The 18,039-nt window shown below is 43.6% G+C and overlaps 1 protein-coding gene and 1 long non-coding RNA gene across 4 annotated transcripts in view; one reads left to right on the plus strand and one right to left on the minus strand.

Annotated features, from left to right (window-relative positions):
* The window catches only part of IGSF3 (immunoglobulin superfamily member 3), a 107,379-nt gene that overhangs the window by 72,518 nt on the left and 16,822 nt on the right, over nucleotides 1-18,039 (minus strand). The gene's annotated exons all lie outside the window — the stretch shown is intronic.
* Nucleotides 675-13,182, plus strand: LOC136013101 (uncharacterized). Of its 2 annotated transcripts, XR_010612146.1 has the most exons (4): nucleotides 681-979; nucleotides 6,317-6,356; nucleotides 6,826-8,716; nucleotides 10,642-13,182. It is a non-coding gene; the product is annotated as an uncharacterized LOC136013101 (long non-coding RNA). The 2 variants fall into 2 exon arrangements; XR_010612145.1 differs by lacking the exon at nucleotides 10,642-13,182 and having other exon boundaries at nucleotides 675-979; nucleotides 6,826-8,992.

An 18,039-nucleotide genomic window follows, 5' to 3' on the forward strand; every position in this document is an offset into this window, starting at 1 on the left:
TTTAGTCTCATGCTCTGCCAGGGAGGAGGGGAAGCCGGGAGGAAGCAGAGACAGGACACCCGATCCAAACTAACCAAAGGGGTATTCCATACCACAGCATGCCATGCCAGTATAGAAACCGGGGGGAGTTACCTGGGAGGTCCAGATTGCTGCTCGGGTTGGGCTGGGTTTCAGTCAGTGGGGGGTGAGCGGTTGTAGTCTCTCCCCTTGTTATTTCCCTTATCATTATTATTATTGGTAGCAGTAGTGGTTTGTGTTATACCTTTGTTACTGGACTGTTCTAATCTCAACCCATGGGAATTACATTCTTTCCATTCTCCTCCCCATTCCTCCAGGAGCAGGGGGAAGAAGTGGGGAGTGAGTGAGCAGCTGCGTGTTTCTGAGTTACTTTCTGGGCTTAAACCAGGACAACAACCAACACATCTAAAGTGCAGACAGCCTTTTGTCTCATCTGGTAAAGACCAAAGGACAAAGCAAATACTACAGCCTTTGAAGTGAACTGTTGAGACATGGAAGTACAAAATGAAATATATTCCTTCGTACAGAAGTAATTTTAGTTCTGCTCTGTAGCTAAGCAACATTGACCTCAATGGCCAGTAGTACTAGCAAGAAGGAAACATTTTGGGTAAATGTTTTACAATAACCAGTTAGAACTGGAGGGGCGCTTAACAACAGGACTTTCCAAACCTGAAGTTCAGCCAAAGAATGAAGTGATGAAGATGATGAAGAAACAACCACCAGGAGTCCCAGAGACTACCACCATGCTGTTGTGCGCAAGCAAAAATAGGCGTAAACCCATGTAAAGTAGTTCTGGGAAATGTTATGGACATGTACGTCATTTACTGGAAACATAATGAATATGTATATTAAGCAACAATGTAATCACAGCCTGATTGATGCTGGCACAAGACACGTTAGGAGGAGATATCCCCCGTGTCTCCCAGCGCTGCAATAAAGAATACCTGCTTGCCAACTTAAGGTGAGTTCTTTGCAAGTTCTCTGAATCAGTTTGGTGTCCCAGATGGGACCCTCTCTGCTCAGCTGCAGGACCAGCTGAGGATGGGGCTCTCTAGGGCCCTCAGGAATGTTTCCTGGAGGGACCCCTCAACTCACCTGGATCCCTGCGGGAGCAGACAAGGACCATCTTTAAGAAGGTATTCTTTTGTAAGTATGATTTTGTTTCGGTTAACATTCCTTAAGTCGTAGGAGACATCCTGCACGGGGTTTGGATTTTGATGGCTTAACCTTTAGTTTGGAGCCTTCTGTAAATCGAGATCTAGAAATCTTGTAGGCAAGGCATATACCCGACTATTAGCGTCCAACTGGTATACATTCGGATTTGTTAGGAACACTGTGACTTGACGGTATTTGACATAGTTTTGCAGATTATCACAGTAGTGATTTTGGTACTGACAACATGATGTGGTTAATGCTGTACTGTATGTTACGACTGCGTCATTAATAGTTGTTTGTGTAGTTGGATTTTGTGTTCTAAGTATTGTAGTTGTGTGGACTGTGCCTGTGGGATCCCTTGCATGTGTATGTTGAGGGCGAGGCTTGGTCAGTGGGGTATGTAGCTGCACCAAGAGACACTGTTCTGTGCATTTTTGTTGTCGGGCTTGTGTTGAAGTTTTTCTGTAATATACAATCATGTTTCATAAGAAAGTGCCTCTGGCTCCTCCTGTGGAGCATGTTGTGAGATAAAATAGAAACTTGCACTAATGCAGGACCTGAACTGTGGGGAGCCAAAGACCCCATGGGAGTGCTAAACTACTGGGGTGAGTTTGTACAAACCCCCATACCTGCTCGAAGGACTGACTGAGCCATGCTGCTCATGACTGAGCAAACATGCATGGGAGGCTGTTTGCCATTTGCCTACAAAGGCATGGTAGGTAACAATACAGAGCTGGAGCAACAGGTAAGAGATTTACATTCTGAGCTAGAAAGGGTTAAAGCAGAAGTGCTGTTGCAGAGGCAGGCATTTGTAGCCACTGCAGAGCAGGGTGAGAGATGTAGGGGAAAAAAACCCCAAAGAAATGGAGCAATAAAAAAGGCACAAAGCCAGTGGGGCCACGAGTCTGTGCCCTTGTAAATGATCCCAACTGAGACCCAGAGACATGGGATGAAGTAGTGTATGCAGATATGGTTTTCACATAAAGAAACCACTTGGAGTGGCAGAGAGAATGCAGGATAAATGTGGCTCCACTGGATCCCTTAATTTTAGCTTTGGAAAAATAAAGGGAAAACCAGGGATCTAAATTGGAGAGATGTCATTCAGCCTGTGATATTGGAGAAAGATGTTTAAAGTTAAGAAAAAGGAGTAATCAGGAAGATACAGTGGAGGATTATGCATCACCGGTACCTCCGAGAGCAGCATCCCCTGCCCTGCATCCCTCCAATAATGACAAGGAGGAAGGAAGGGGTTGCAGTTGCTGATGATATAACAGAAGGACTGGAAAACATTACCCCAATTGCTGCACGCATTCGTAGCAAAACAGGGCCAATAACTCAGGCACCTTTAAGACAAGCAATGGGACCAGACGGTTGGACAAGAATAAAGGTGAACTTTTCAATGGGAGATTTGGATGCTTGGAAGTTAACTGTGAAAGAGTATTGGGATGATCTCATAGGAATGGCAAAAAGGTTTGAGTTGATTGCTAAAAGCCAAGATTGTGACTGAGGAGACACAGATATAATGGTGGATACATTCACTGAAATGGAAAAACGGTATTAAAAACCACCTGCGCTCAAGTACGTGGTCATATTACTTCAGGAGCATTAGCAGGTAGAGTGGAAGATTATATCCCCACTGCAAGACCGGATTGGGATTACGATCTGCCCAAGGATTATGCTGCTTTGAAAAGATATCAAAATTGGATAAAATTTGGATTGGAAAATGCAATTCCAAAACCAGTAAATTGGTCAGCCCTGTCTGCTGTAAAACAAGGGCAAACCGGGAACACCAACTGAGGTTTTGGACAGGTTAAGGGAAGTGATGTGAAAGTTTATTACGTTAGATCCCTCCTCAGAGGAAAGGAAGTAACAGATAGCCAATCTGTTTTTAGGACAAGCATCAGAAGATATTAGGAAAAACCTTCAGAAGTTCAAAGAGGCAGATAATCGTGATACAGAAAAGTTGACAGAGGAAGTGTGGAGAGTGTATAGAGATTGAGAACAAGTAGAAGAAAAAGCTGAGTCGCACCATAGCCACAGCTACAGTGGCAGCTTTGGGACAAGCAAGAACTGGTAAAGAAACTAGCATAAGAGCACGAGGCAGAGGTAGAGAAGGAATGTCAGACAAAGATAAAGTAAATCCTTTGTCTGTGGGACCAGACCAGTGTGCATACTGTACGAAAACTGGACACTGGAAGTGATATTGCCCTAACTTAAAGAATCTCCAGATGTTCCAGTGACTGAATTGGAGCTAGATTGACAGGGACCTGGGGCATCCACCCTAGAAGACCCACTAGTTAAATTAAAGGTAGGGACCAGAGAAAAGGATGTAAGGGAGCAACCTATTTGGTGTTAAATCAGAGTTTGACTCCATTGGGAAAAGAATTTGTTATGGCTGTGGGAGCTACTGGCCACCAAGAAAAAGTGTTCTTTCTGAAACTTTTAGAGTACAAATTGGGAAACCAAATAGGAATATGTAAGTTTTTATACATGCCGAATTCTCCAAAATCTTTACTAGCGCGACATTTACTAGAACATTTGGAAGCACACATAACGTTTAAGGAGGAGAAATGGAATTAAAAGTTAAAGACAAACAACTAATTGAAGTCCTGAGTTTATCTTTAATTCAACAGAAAAGCAGAAAGAACGACCTCCCTGAAATAGAAGAAGTCTTTAATTAGGAATATCTGGGAGTATGGGTATCTGAAGTTCCACATAAGGTGAAAAATGCCTTACCTGTTAAAATAGAAATAAAAAAGGGGGCCCACCCAGTTGGGATAAAACAATATCCATTAAAATTAAGAGGATCAGAAGGGAATCGAAGAAATCATTGATAAATTTTTAAAATATGGATTGTTAATTGAATGTGAATCAGAATATAACACCCTTATTTTACCAGTAAAGAAACCAGACGGAAAAAGCTACAGGCTAGTTCAGGATTTAAGGGCAATCAACAAAACTGTGGAGAATATTTATCCAGTAGTAGCTCATCCATACACCTTATTAACCTAATTGAACAATAACCAAAAATGGTTTACTATCTTGGACTTAAAGGGCATATTCTTCTGCCTTTCCTTAGCCAAAGAATGCCAAAATTTGTTTGCTTTTGAAGTGGAAAACCTCAAAACGGGAAGAAAAGCTCAGTTAACTTGGACAGTATTACCTCAAGGATTCAAAACCAGCCCAACGATATTTGGAAATCGTTTAGCTCAAGAACTAGAATCATGGAACACACCCACTCAGACAGGAACGTTGCGACAATATATTGATGATTTGCTAATTGCTACTGAAACTAAAGAAGAATGTGGTCAATGGACTGTTGAATTGTTAAATTTTCTGGGATTATGCAGATAAGAGTGTCCAAAACAGAAAGCACAGTTAATTCAAACTTCAGTCTCTTGCTTAGGATATGAAATAACTGGAAGACTACAAGAGCTTGGAACAGCCCAAAAGGAAGTCATTTGCCAAACACCAAGATCATCCACAATCAGGGACCTTCAAACATTCTTAGGTATGACTGGGTGGTGTCAACTTTTGATCTGTGATTATGGAATAATGGACAGTTATGCAAACTATTGAAAGGAAATCCTTCTGGTTTAAATTGGACTCATCAAACGGAGAAAGTGTTTGACCCCTGTGAAAAGCAAGGGGTAGCTCTAGGGGTCCTGGTTCCGAGATTAGGACCCTACAAAAGGGCAGTGGCATATTTTCCAAAATGGCTTGATGAAGTAAGGAAAAGGATGACCAGGTTGACTGAGGGCGTGACTGAGGGCTGTGGCTGTGGTGGTTATTAACATCCAAGAAGCCCGCAAGTTTACCCGGGGAGAAAAGATAACTGTTGGTATCCCACACTGTATCAGCAGTTCTGGAATAAAAAGGGACTCATTGGCTATCTCCATCGCTCTTCTTGAAATATCAGGCCACTCCTGCGGAACAAGATGATACTGAAATTCTGGTCACTAATATTGTGCACCCAGCATCTTTCCTTCAGGTAACCCCTACTGAACCGCTGGTTCATGATTGCTTGGCCACCAGAGAGACAGTATACTTGAGCTGACCAGACCTAAAGGAGGAACCCCTGGAAGGTACAAATTCCTAGTTTACCAATGGTAGCAGTTTCATGAAGAATGGTAAACGAAAGCTGGCATATGCTAAAACCCGTGCCTGCTAATAAGTCCGCACAAAAGACTGAAATAATAGCCTTAACTAGGACTTTGGAGTTGGCAAAAGATAAACAGATAAATATATGGACAAACTCTAAATATGCCTTTGTTCACATGCATGGTGCTATTTGGAAAGAACAAGGACTCTTAACTCCTCAAGAAAAGCAAGTTAAACATGCAACAGAAATTCTGCAATTGCTAGAGGCTGTGCAACTACCTAAGGAAACAGACATTATGCATGATGTAAAGGGCATCAGAGAGGTAATTCTGATCAAGAAATTGGGAATAATTTGGCCGATTTATAATTGAGCCAAACAAGCTGTAGAGCAGGCCGAAATTATGTCCTTGATCCCTGACAGTAAACTAGCAATTGAACAGACTAGACCTAGATATTCAAAGGAGGATAGGAAGTTAATTGAGTATTTGAATGGGGAGGGGAATAAAGAAGGTTGGGTTCAAGTACCTGGTGGATGAATTGCAGTTCTGTGTAATTAGTCACAAAAATTAGTAAGAGAAGAACATAGTAAGATCTACTGGGGCACCGACTCATTGTACAAATATTTAGACCGACAAGTTGTAGGAAGAAATTTATATACCACAGTCAAGCTGATAACAAAACAATGTCAATTGTGTTCGAAAAATAACCCTAAAACTGAAAACAGGAATCAAATTAGAACAATTGGAAAAAGAAACTATCCAGGACAAAAATGGCAGATAGACTTTTCTAAATTACCTAGAAAAGGAGGTTATTGATATTTGTTGGTATTGACGGAAACTTTTTCAGGCTGGCCAGAAGCATTCCCTTGTAGGATGAATAAGGTGAGACCAGTAATTAAAACACTATTAAATGGATTCAACATGTTGTAGCTAGAATGCAGTTTACAACTACGGTCACACCTGACAGTGTCAAACAAAATCGTGTTGTGTGCCGAAACATATCATCAATAGTACTGAACTCATTTTCACCTTCCTAAATCTAGGACAGAAGCTTCCAGGACCAAATAGCACATGCGCCTTAAGGTAAGTGGGTGTGGAAATCGCTTTTCCTGCTGCATATCCTGACTCTGGCCGACCAGGACAGCAGGCAGCATGAACCACGAGGTCTGCAATCGCTCAACTTTATTCCATTGAAATCATGGAAAATGATGGAATACCTGAATGTATTTGTACCAATTTATTGTATAGCCTTCAATCTATTAGCTATTGCTTTAATTGTTGTTTTGATACAGGTCACTTAGCCTTGTAATTGCTCACTTTGTAATTGCCCATGAATTTTCTTTTTCTTCTCCTCCTCCTTCTGAACCCTCTGGTGTTGCTTAAAGTAGTTAGTTACATATAATTGTTAAGCAAAAGTTGATTAGATGTCATTAGTTATTAGATGTTATTAGCTATTGCCTCGCATGCTCTCTCTCTCCCTTCCCCTTTTCTCTACCCCTATCATTCATGCCACCGTGGATAACGCTTCCTAAGGCGGTAATTTGATCCACAGGGTGGTATAAGAGACTTCACTGGTGAAGATGGTGTCAGCGAGAACCGACATGGCTGACACCACTGCCACAGCAGATGTTTATGCAGGACATTTACACCCCCAACCCCCAGCTAAAACCTTGGAACAACAGGGGAGAAGAAAACCCCAAGGAACGCATGTGTGCTGTCACCAGGTGGAGGATGTGCTTTCAGCTCTACAAAGGAACAGCACCAACCTGCATTGGAAGGAATGCTTTTCCCCCTGGACTTGGAAACAGAGTAGACTGTCGGGACACCGCAGCTCCAGGGTGGTAGCTATTACTGTAAACTCTTTTAATTCTTTCCTTTTACTTTCCCTCTCTTCCTTCTTTCTCTCTCTTTAAAATCTGTTGGTGAGCATTTGCTGGTGAGCAAATCAAGTTCTTTGTGCTTGACTCTGAGAATACATGCAAAACCATGCTCCAGCCTTTGACCAGCATGTGACACAATGGAATAACTTAAAAGGACCTTGCAAAAGAATTTGCAAGAGGACAGAAAAAGGGGGGATTTGAGACAGGGAAGTACAAAATGAAATATACTCCTTCGTACAGAAGTAATTTTAGTTCTGCTCTGTAGCTAAGCAACACTGACCTCAATGGTGAGTAGTACTAGCAAGAAGGAAACATTTTGGGTAAATGTTTCACAATAACCAGTTAGAACTGGACTAGTGGTGGGGTGCTTGACAACGGGGCTTTCCAAACCTGAAGTTCAGCCAAAGAATGAAGTGATGAAGATGATGAAGAAACAACCACCAGGAGTCCCAGAGATCACCACCATGCTGTTGTGTGCATGCAAAAATAGGTGTAAACCCATGTAAAGTAGTTCTGGGAAATGTTATGAATATGTATGTCATTTACTGGAAACATAATGAATATGTATATTAAGCAACAATATAATCACAGCCTGACTGATGCTGGGACAAGACACATTAGGAGGAGATATCCCCCGTGTCTTCCAGCACTGCAATAAAGAATACCTGCTTGCCAACTTAAACTTTGTTGGCAAGTTCTTGGCAAGTTCTTTGAATCACTGTTTTTAAAGCAGCAGGAAGGGTAAGATCTTTATTGCACACCTAAAGAGAGCCAGTAATGCAGTTTTTGTATGCACATGTAGCCTTGCTACAGCGTACAAACACTGTGCACACAATGGCACAATTAAAATTGCACCACAAGGCAAGCATGCAGCAGTTGGAATTTAAAGTTGCACGTAACACCCATTCAGGCATTTCTCAGCTGAGCACACAACCTTGTTTTGCAGGCTTTCAATGCCTTTTACGTATGAATTCTTTGAGGAGCTTTCCAACTATCCAGTTGAAAATCATAATTTTATCAGAGGCACCGTCCAAAGCTTACTGTCAAGATTACGACCTCGGGAACCCAAAATGCAGATCTGATGTATGCAGCCTTTTGGCAGACGTCAAATCCCACCACCCTCATGGCCAACACTATTTGGGGCTTCCTTCTTCTATTGCCAGTGGTTTAGGGGACCTTGCCTGTAATGTAACAGCCTGGAGTCCTCCTCCAAGTTCAGAAGAGACCAACTTTCCTTCTCTCCTATTCCCTCTTGCATTGGATTGCTGCACCTTCCTGATCCAGCCAAAAGTGAGAGGCAAGAGCCAAAGAACTTTTTGCTTCCTGTCTGGCTCCAGGAGGCCAAGCAGCTGAGGGACAAAAGAAGCCAGCCCAGATAAAGCCCTGCCCAGCTCCACTGTGGAAAGAAGACAAAGCAGTTGGGGTTTTGCTTCAACTTGCAGCAAGCTTCTGTTGAGTCTCTGAAAGGCGAGAGACATGGACTGGATCTCCAGAGGGGCAGGGAGCAGCACATCAACAACTCTCTTCCCCTCTCACTGCCCGCAAACTCCTGCTCCAACACAGGTGGGCACAAATGCTTTTCAATACTCATAAAAGCCCACACAACAGAAGCAGAGATACTTTTTCATTAAATCATCTTAACTGATAAAAGGAAGAGGAAAAACAATCAGCCTGAGACAGACATCCACCACTACAAGTTTTACCCTCAAACAGTTAACTTTCACAGTGGCAGTTTTCAAGCTCTGAGAATTGCTGTAACCAGAAACATGCAGTATCAGTAAAAGAACTGCATTTCTTAACAAGCGAGCATTCTGATTAATAAAAATAATGTGCCTGAGATCCCATTTTCAACTCTTATCTCTCCCTCTCAAAGTGAGTGAGGAGCTCACTGGAGGAGGAGCTGTGTGCTCCACACCTCCCCTAGGATACCCAGGAGACAGTTATGGTGGCATCTGGCTGGTACCACACTGGCACAGCTGGCTTTTAATTGCAAATCCAATATAATTTACTGACAATGCAAGGGCTGACACGGAGGAGGTAGCAAGCCAAGAGCTACTTTAAAATTAGTAAGAAATGATAGGTTTGTGCATCTGGCTTTTTTCCAAAAGGAGAAAAATCCCCCGCAGTAAGAAGGAAGCGCTCTCTGATCTTTATCCCCTACAGATGAGGGCTATTGTTCCAGCTTTCTGAGCTACGAGCAAGGCAGCTCTCTTTGCTTCTGCTGGCTTATCTACCTCCCAGGCCCCATTTGGGAGACAGAAGGTGTGTGAGGGAAAGAGGAGACGGCAGCAGAAAGAGGGGATGCTGCTGCTGGGTGATCAGACTCAAGGTCATGCAGCAAGAGGACCATGCAGGACCCAGGCACCAGCAGGTGCCTGGTCCCTGCACCTCCCCTTCACCAGCCTACCCAGCAAGCTCCAGTGCCTCAGCTAATGTCATATGAAGGAGCTCTGTAAGGAGAAATGCACTGTCAGAGTGACCCGGCCATTTGTAACATCAGACAGAACTTCAATACTTCTCCATTCAATCTACAGGCAAGAAAGGAGCACTGAGTATCCCTGCTAGCCAGGCATCTCACCCAGAAGTGCTGTAAGCTCGGCTTCTGAGTACTCTTCTGTCTTTGCCAAACCACCACACTCCCAGCAATGTCAGCTGACTATGGCAAGAGCTGACCTTTCCACAGGGAGACACGCAGAGATCAGAGCTCAGGTTTTCCAGACACAACTGGTCATTTCATGTGCCTGATTTGAAATACTTTGAAGATGCCCTATTTCAGCCACTTACTCTTCAGGAAGGAGGTGGACCTTCAGGTCCTTCTGAAGAAAAAAACCCCAAAACCAGGCATGCAAAACTATCAAAGAATGTTGATTCAAGTCTTACGGCTTAGGTGAGTGTAATGGAAGAAGGGATGGCTGTGCACACAGAAAATCTGCCACAGCATAGACACATTGAAAGAATAAGTAAGAATTAGGGACAGAATGACGAGGAACCCCTTGCACAAACATTCTCCCATCTCTGACTGTAGGTTATGCCTGTACCATACCCCAAAGCACCACAGGAAGTCACATCAAGGTATCTTAGATATCAATAATCACTGCCAGTAGATGTTTAATCTGAAAGAGAGACATGAGCTCTTAGAAGCAGTATTATCCTGGGTCTCTAATCATCAGAGAGCAATTAAAAAAGAAATCTGTTTTCCCATATCTTCCAGAAGCATAGGGCTCACAGTGCTGAACACCAAATGGATTACACAGCCTTAAGGAATGTTTCTACCCCTGCTGCTTTACAGCAGTTTTCCTTCACCTAGCTCTAAAACGGCATTTGTCAATAACTGGTAACAACTAATCCTAAATTTCCTTTAAAAATTACTTTGTCCCTTTTTTTGGCAGAAAACATTTCAAAAGAGATCCCTCTCCCTGTCCCCTTGCACAAATACACAGCACATACTGGGGGTCTTTTGTTGTCACTATTGTTTGCTCAATTTATAGGTGCTCCTGAGGAAGTGTTGGAAAAGAGCAGGAACAATGACAGGACACAAGGGAATTACTTCTACATGAGAAGTAATGGAGCTGATGAGGACTCTGGCCTGGAAAAAAGATGAATTTAAGAGATTCTGGTAAAGGTCTACACAAATATGTATTGCCATGGAGAAGATGGACAAGAATTTACTATCTCTTCTATTTTGAAAACTAAGGGCCATCAACCCAAACCAGTCAGATTCAGTTTTATAACAAGTGAGGCAGTTCTTGCAGCTCCACATAACAGACCTGGGGACATCCTTGCTGAGGGATGCTGTGCATACGTAAAGTTCACATGGGTCAAAACATGCGTGGGACAAGAACCTGAAAGAGGAGTAGTAAATAGATAGATCACATCTGGTTGGAGGCTCCCAGAACAACCTATAATTGCACAGCTGTCTGCCTATAGCTTTTTTAGATGTGATACTGAGCTAGGTAAAGGACACTTGGTTTGAACTGGTACAGCTGTCCTCATGCCCCTGTATAACGTGTCATGGCAGGCCATATTCTTCAGCCATACAAGTCACATCTAGACTGCAGACTATGCATTGGCTACACTACAACAGAAAGTTTAAAAAAAATGTAAATAAATAAAAGGCACCATTACAGCTTTTTTTCTGTTCTGAACATGGACAACTGAACCAGTTCCTTCAAAACACCCCCAGAACCGAAGTGGGAGCTAGTGCCATTGTGCAGGGAAGGGGAGTGTGCCTAAATCCTATTTGGCTGTGACAAATTAGCATCTGCAGCAGATCACAGGACCTGGCAGAAAGTCCCAAGTAATGATGATAATTCAGACCCAAGTGCTAAAGAGCAGTTATGCTGAAGTGTCTACTTCCTAGCTTGAGAGATGCTCTGGGCATCCACAACCCAAGAGCAGGTGCAAGCACCAAGAGCAGGTGCAAGCACCAAGAGCAGGTGCAAGCACCAAGAGCATCACAGGCCATGGCAACTGCTGCCCTCCTGCAGGTCCGTGGCTAGCTCAGGAGCCAGGCTCACCACCTGGCTGGCCCTTGCTCTCCATTACATGGCACAGCACAGTTTGAGGCGAGGTGAGTGCCAGCAGACTCTTCCTCTGGCTGTGCTCAGCACCTTCAGCCCTGGCCCAACGCCACATGAGGCAGCAGGCATTCCTGCACCCTGCTCCAACCGTGGGGTGAGGAAAGGATGCTATGCCCACAAGGCAATGGTTTCCATCCAGCCCAAGGGTGCTGTTGCTTTATTAACCAGGGATGTTAATTTGTGGCTTCCCCCTGCCTCCCATATACTCCTAACCCACCACAAACAAGCACAGTAGCACTGTGGAGCAAAGCCACAGCAAGTAGCTCACAGGCAGCAGGCAACAGGGAACAGCAGGGTGGGCAGAAGCATAGAATCACAGAACGATTTGGTTTGGAAGGGACCTTTACTCATTCAGTTCCAACCACACCTTCCACGAGAGCAGGTTGCTCCAAGCCCCATCCAACCTGCTCTTGAGCACTGCCAGGGATGGGGCAGCCACAGCTTCTTTGGGCAACCTGTGCCAGTACCTCAGCACACTCAGTATTTATTCCTTATATCTAATCTAAATTTCCACTCTTTAGCTTAAAGCCATTCCCCCTTGTCCTATCATTGCATGCCCTGCTAAAAAGTCATTTCCCAGACTTACTGTAGGCCCTCTTTAGGTACTGGAAGGCTGCTATAAGGTCTCTCCGGAGCCTTCTCTTCTCCAGGCTGAACAAGCGCAACTCCCTCAGCCTGTCAAAGCATCCTCTGAACTGCAGCAGTTCACACATTGGCTGCTTTCATAAACCAGTATGGCACCTACAGTTAGCTGTACCCACGCAAGCAGGGCTCCCCTGCAATCTGCTCCTCTTCAGTGTTTCTATGTCCCTACTCCAAACCAAGAGCACTGTGTCCTGCACAAGCCTTTGCTTCCAGCAAGTTGCTTAAGGACAGTTAACATCCTCCAGCCTCACGTTCAGTCTTAATTCAGACTAATTCTTCAGTCTCCCCTGGGCATAATGCTTCTCACGGGATGGCCCTTCCTTTCTCCCTTCTGTCCCCCAGGGAAGACACAGACAGCTCTTGCCAAGACCAGCCCCTTACTTACCTCTGCTGTGGAGCCCAGATTAAAAACAGGGACTGACCTGCATAAAACAGTGTTTTGTTTCAAAAGTGTCTTCCAAGCTCACCATTGTCCAGCCACTGAGAACACCTCCCCAAGCAGCTGTCTTACTTTCCACCAACTGAAGACTAAAGTAAGGGAAACTCTGTCCCAAAAGGTAACATCAAACCAGAGACAATCTTCTGGCAACACGCACCTGCTATTTTGTGAAGTCTCCTGTTAACGCACAAATAAAAATTAGGTTCAAGCTTAATTTTTGCATAAATGAGTCACAGCAGGGACAATCTCTGTATACTGCAACCTGCTGCCAGATGGAAAACAACCATGCTATCAGAAGAAAACATGTGGTAACCCTCCCCCCCCCCCCCCTTTATTACTGTAAAGCCTAATTCTGGGAAAATACAGTATTTTGCTGGTTGTATTTTTTGTCATGCCAACAGAGCTCACTGTATTGAAAGGCTGGCTGAAGCCACCTGCAGAACAGCTCCGTCCCTATTCTTCACCCTTTGATGTTTAAATCGTGCTACCAAGAGTATCTGATCTCCTATCCTCCTCCTCTTCCATTCCTGCCACCATCCCACCACTCCTAGCACATGAACTGTCCTTCCTGAACTGACTCAAAAAGCTAGTCATTCCTCATTCAAATTCCTCCCACTGCTGAGCCAACTAAAAATGGCTAAGTAGAGAGGTCAGCCAGAAACAATTTATACAATAATTGGTATGGAAATATCACAATCAGCAGGGAAATATCAAAGCACGGGCAAACAAGACAGGAGCCGCCAGTGAAGCTCTTTGTTCTTCCAACATAACTGCCTCCACTCATCTCTCTTAGCTGCTCCGTCACACAGCCGCTCACTTCCACAGCAGATGTTTACTGTCTTTTAAGGAAAATGTTTTCAATAAATATGAAAGAGATGACTTTTCTTTTAATCACCACAGACTGTTGTGGCCTGTGACTAGCTTCCCAAGTTCTGATTGCAACAGAGGTCTTGTACTTCTGCTATAATTATGCATCCAGTCAGACATCCAAACCCCTTGCCAAGATCAGAGCCATTTTTCATCCTTGGGTTCTTCTCAGATCTGGTCCTTATACTGACAGATGACTTCCTTACTTTCCCCAGTACAGCATTGGTATTCTACAGCTGCACAGTATTAAATGTGATCTGCCTTTGTGGGTTTTTTTTAAGCAAACCTCATGCTATATGGACTTCACATTCTTCTAACTGCTTTTTCTCTGTATCTACAATTAGGCATGTTATATATGCCAGTTTTAACATTGGCTTAGAATGGCATATTCTTGAGCCACAAATCATCTCTATTTCCACCACCTTTAAACTTCTAAAACTGTTGGAAGGTGTATGTTGTAATTCATTGTCTATGATGGACACTGAGAAAACAAGAAACAACAGGCTTGGACTTGAACAGCAAAGATTCAGGTTTGACATGGGGGCTAGGTGCATTTTTAACTTCCCAGAAGTGAGGAACATGAGGCATCAGAGAGACTGCTTTGTGAAACTCAAGCCTCTCACACTACAGTTCCTTCTGATGGACACTTACCTTCTTCAGGAATATCACACTCTTGTGATATTCCCGAATAAGGAAATGAACCTGCCCCAGAGGATGCACAACACAAGATCTCCCTGCTTTTATAGTTCTACCATTCTCAATCATCCCATCAGAAAGTAAATTTAAAGTTACCTGGCTGCACTAAAGTCTGAAACTACTCTTTTAATCTAGTATAGCTTTACCTCGAAAAGTCACAGAGCCAAGCATCCAGAAGCCAGCCAGCCACTTCTGTGGTCAAAAAAGACAGCCTTATTAACAAAAGAAAGGAGGATGCCAGGGCAGCTGCCCACAGCATCCTGAGCCTCATGATGCTCAACCTCTTTACTTCACACAGACTTTGAAGAAGCTGATGGATCAAGGTGTACCTGATGTAAAAGGTGCATAACAATATATGCTAGTGTACGAAGGAAAGACTGAGCTGACTGTAGTGCTGGTTCAGATTCGTAATGGCAAATGACTACCTTTGTGCAATACACCTACTGCTTCTTATAATTTGACTACTCTCCTGCAAAGCTGCTGAGAAAAAAGTCCATTATAATCTGCAATCTTTGCACTCCCCAAACAGACTAACCCCACAGAACAGCAGAGAGTTCCAGTAGTACCATAGGCTTTTTTCTGCGCTTAAGGTAGAGCCCATCCTGTGAATCTATTTAATCTACTGTCTTCCTCCAAGGTCAGAACAGAACCTTCCCAGGCCTTTTTCAGCTCTCAGGTCATTATGTTCTTCACATACCATACCATCATTACTCTTATTACAGGAAAAATATGCAAGCAGAAGCTCCTTGGCAGATTATACTTATACTGGGAATGTGCAGGTAGGAAGTGTTGGTTTGTCCGCACACTACTCCTAACTCATACTGCTCCCTGTCTTATCCTCAGGAGTTTCTTCTTTCCTACAGCCCTCTGAACACATGCCCTAGTGACTTATATCACTACTGCCAATTCCAGGTATGGTTAAGCACAATACACAGCAGCATTTACAGTGGCCTGCTGGAATGCCCAAGGCAATGCCTACTCATATCTTTCCCAATGAAAAGTAATGATGACTTCATTACTGCCTTCCCAGCCGGAGCTTCAAAGCTGTAACCACAGGTGCTCACTGTGAGATTTAGTGTAGACCTACACAAAAAGTGGAGTCTCCCAAGATTTCTATGTATGTTTTTTTCTTCTGTTCTTTTAGCTCTTAAAATACATATAAGGACACATCATTTACCCTGGCATCTGTAGCACTGCTCCCAGACCTCTAAAGGATTCAGCATTGTCGTGGTAGTACCAAAGCATCAACACTTATTTCAGACTACTGAACTCTTTAGCTGGTATGTGCTCCCAGCCTATCAACAGCAGTGAGAGAAATTAAACTGTTAGAGCAACGAAGCTAGGCAGGAAATTTCTGACATAGTTCATTATGCCCTGCAGCCCCTGTATTTCTTTTTATTATCGTTCTTTAGTCTGTAGGTCCTAAATGTTCAACAGCCAGGGTCACTCTCAGAACTGTCAAACATTATTCCCCGTCCGATCACTCACTCTCAGACAGTAAGAAACATCATTTTGTTTCACAGTCAATGTTTTAATGTAACTCCCTTTTTTTTTCATTTTCCTGCATGCTCTGAAATCCCTCCCACTATTAAACAACTGAATGCTCCTGTTATTGCTGTAATTCATCTCATAACATCCCAGATGCTTAAAATACTCTCCCAGGAAAGACCATAGAGTCCCAAATCTCACCTTCACCTTATCCTTGCCAAAAGGAAAGAGCATTTACTACCCAGCGTTTCATTAAAGGAATTTCCTCTTTTTTGTGAGGAGTTCTCTCAAATACTTCTGATGCACAAAGAGCCTGGTTCCTTACCTTCCCTCAAATTCGTTTTTCCTTAAGAAAAGCAAAGCTTCTTGCTCTCTTCATCTGAAACAAATGGAGCAAGGGAGCACACACAGATGCCTCCCTTCACCTCCAAGAGAAACACTAGTGTTTTGGCCCATCCTTCCATACTCCTGGAAATTTTTTATTTGGCTTCCTTCCCCTCCCCTTGCTATGAGTGACTCCAGGCTTTCTCTTACTTTAGTAAGGATCACATTTAAAAGTTCAGCACATTGACTTTCTCTGAGACCTTTACTTGCATGCTTGCCCTGGGCTGGGCCAGAGCATCTCCTTTTCAAACCTCCAAACCAGCACCCTCAAATAATTCCAAATATGAATTGCTTAACCCCAACTCATTTGCTTTCTTAAGGAGAGACACTTAATAATCTTAAATATTGACAGGTTTGACGAGCTGATGACAAACCGCCATGTTACACATCTCTCCCTACCTCCCAAAGCACACTGTCCCTCCAGCACTCCAGCTGTATCCTTAAGTATGGGCTCTGTACCTGCTCCCACCTCCTTTTGAGCACACAGTTCTGCAGAAATGGCACTGCAAGGAGTTATGAATTATAATATCTAGAAATTAATGCGGCCACAAGCAATCTCTCCTGCTTCCTTCTGGCATGCGAAAGAAACATTTGCGCCACTCGGCCATGGCCATTAGCATGAGAGAACATCCGATCTTCAATGCAAAGCTGGCATCTTGTACCTCTTCTTCAGCAGAAAGACCTTTCAGGTAAACAGCAAATTAAGTTATCCCCAAGGTCAATTGTATTGGCTAAAAGCATGCATTTCTCTAAACCAGTCTGCCACCCCACCATAAAGGGTTAAAAGAATACAAAGCATAGCTGTTCAAGGGCAGACAGTTTCCATTCCCCCTCCCCCAAATTCTTCTGGTTTATTCCCTGTTCACAAAACACCAGCAAGATGCTGCCTCTCAAAAATTCTGTGATTCATTAGACACCAAGCCTGAAAAGAGAGACAGATCCAGGGAGATTCTTCAGCTACCTGCTGCCTCTTATTGCTAATTAGGATGTTAGAACTCTTCGTCTCCTTACACTGTAATTTATTAGTCTCTGTAGCATGTCAAGCTATCAGCAGTTGTCACCAAATTACCAAGGCTCCCATTTCAAATGGGAGGACAGGTGCTTTCTGGTATTTGGAATGGAAAACAAAAAGATGCAGAAACATTACATTACTACTGTTTCCAGTCTGGGAGGAAGAAAGACACACTCATTCCCTTTACTCACATTCATAACACAACACTATTACCAATGAGTAAGGAGGAACAACCCCAGGTAGTGGGGGGAGTGACCAGCTGGAAAGCACAAGAAAACACTGTGTGCTGACACAGGTTGCCCAAAGAGGTTGTGGAGTCTCCATCCTTGGAAATACTCAAAAGCTGTCTGGACATGATCCTAACCAACAAGCTCTAGATAGTCCGGCTTGAGCAAGGGACTTGGAACAGATGACCTCCAGAGATCCCTTCCAACCTGGACAATTCCATGAAGGTCACGCCAACAGGATTGCATTCACTGCTGCCATCAGCTCTGACTTGCCTTAGCTCAGCACCAAGCACCTATTCAGAGCAGTCTCACTGTGCCAGCTCCACTACGGTGAAAACAGCAGCAGAAACACCTTCATCCCAGGAAATTCAGTTTAGAAATGTGGTTTCACAATGCAGTTGATTAATGTACCAGCTGTCATGGAAAAAAAGAAGCAGTCTTGCTTTCCCCATCCACAGCAACACATACACTCCTCTCCCCATGTTTGACTCCCATACGTGGTGAAAGAAAAATGATCCAAGGAAAGAGTTGTTTCCACTAAGACTGCA

This window comes from Lathamus discolor, chromosome 4 (assembly GCF_037157495.1).
Source record: "Lathamus discolor isolate bLatDis1 chromosome 4, bLatDis1.hap1, whole genome shotgun sequence".
NCBI lineage: Eukaryota > Metazoa > Chordata > Aves > Psittaciformes > Psittacidae > Lathamus > Lathamus discolor.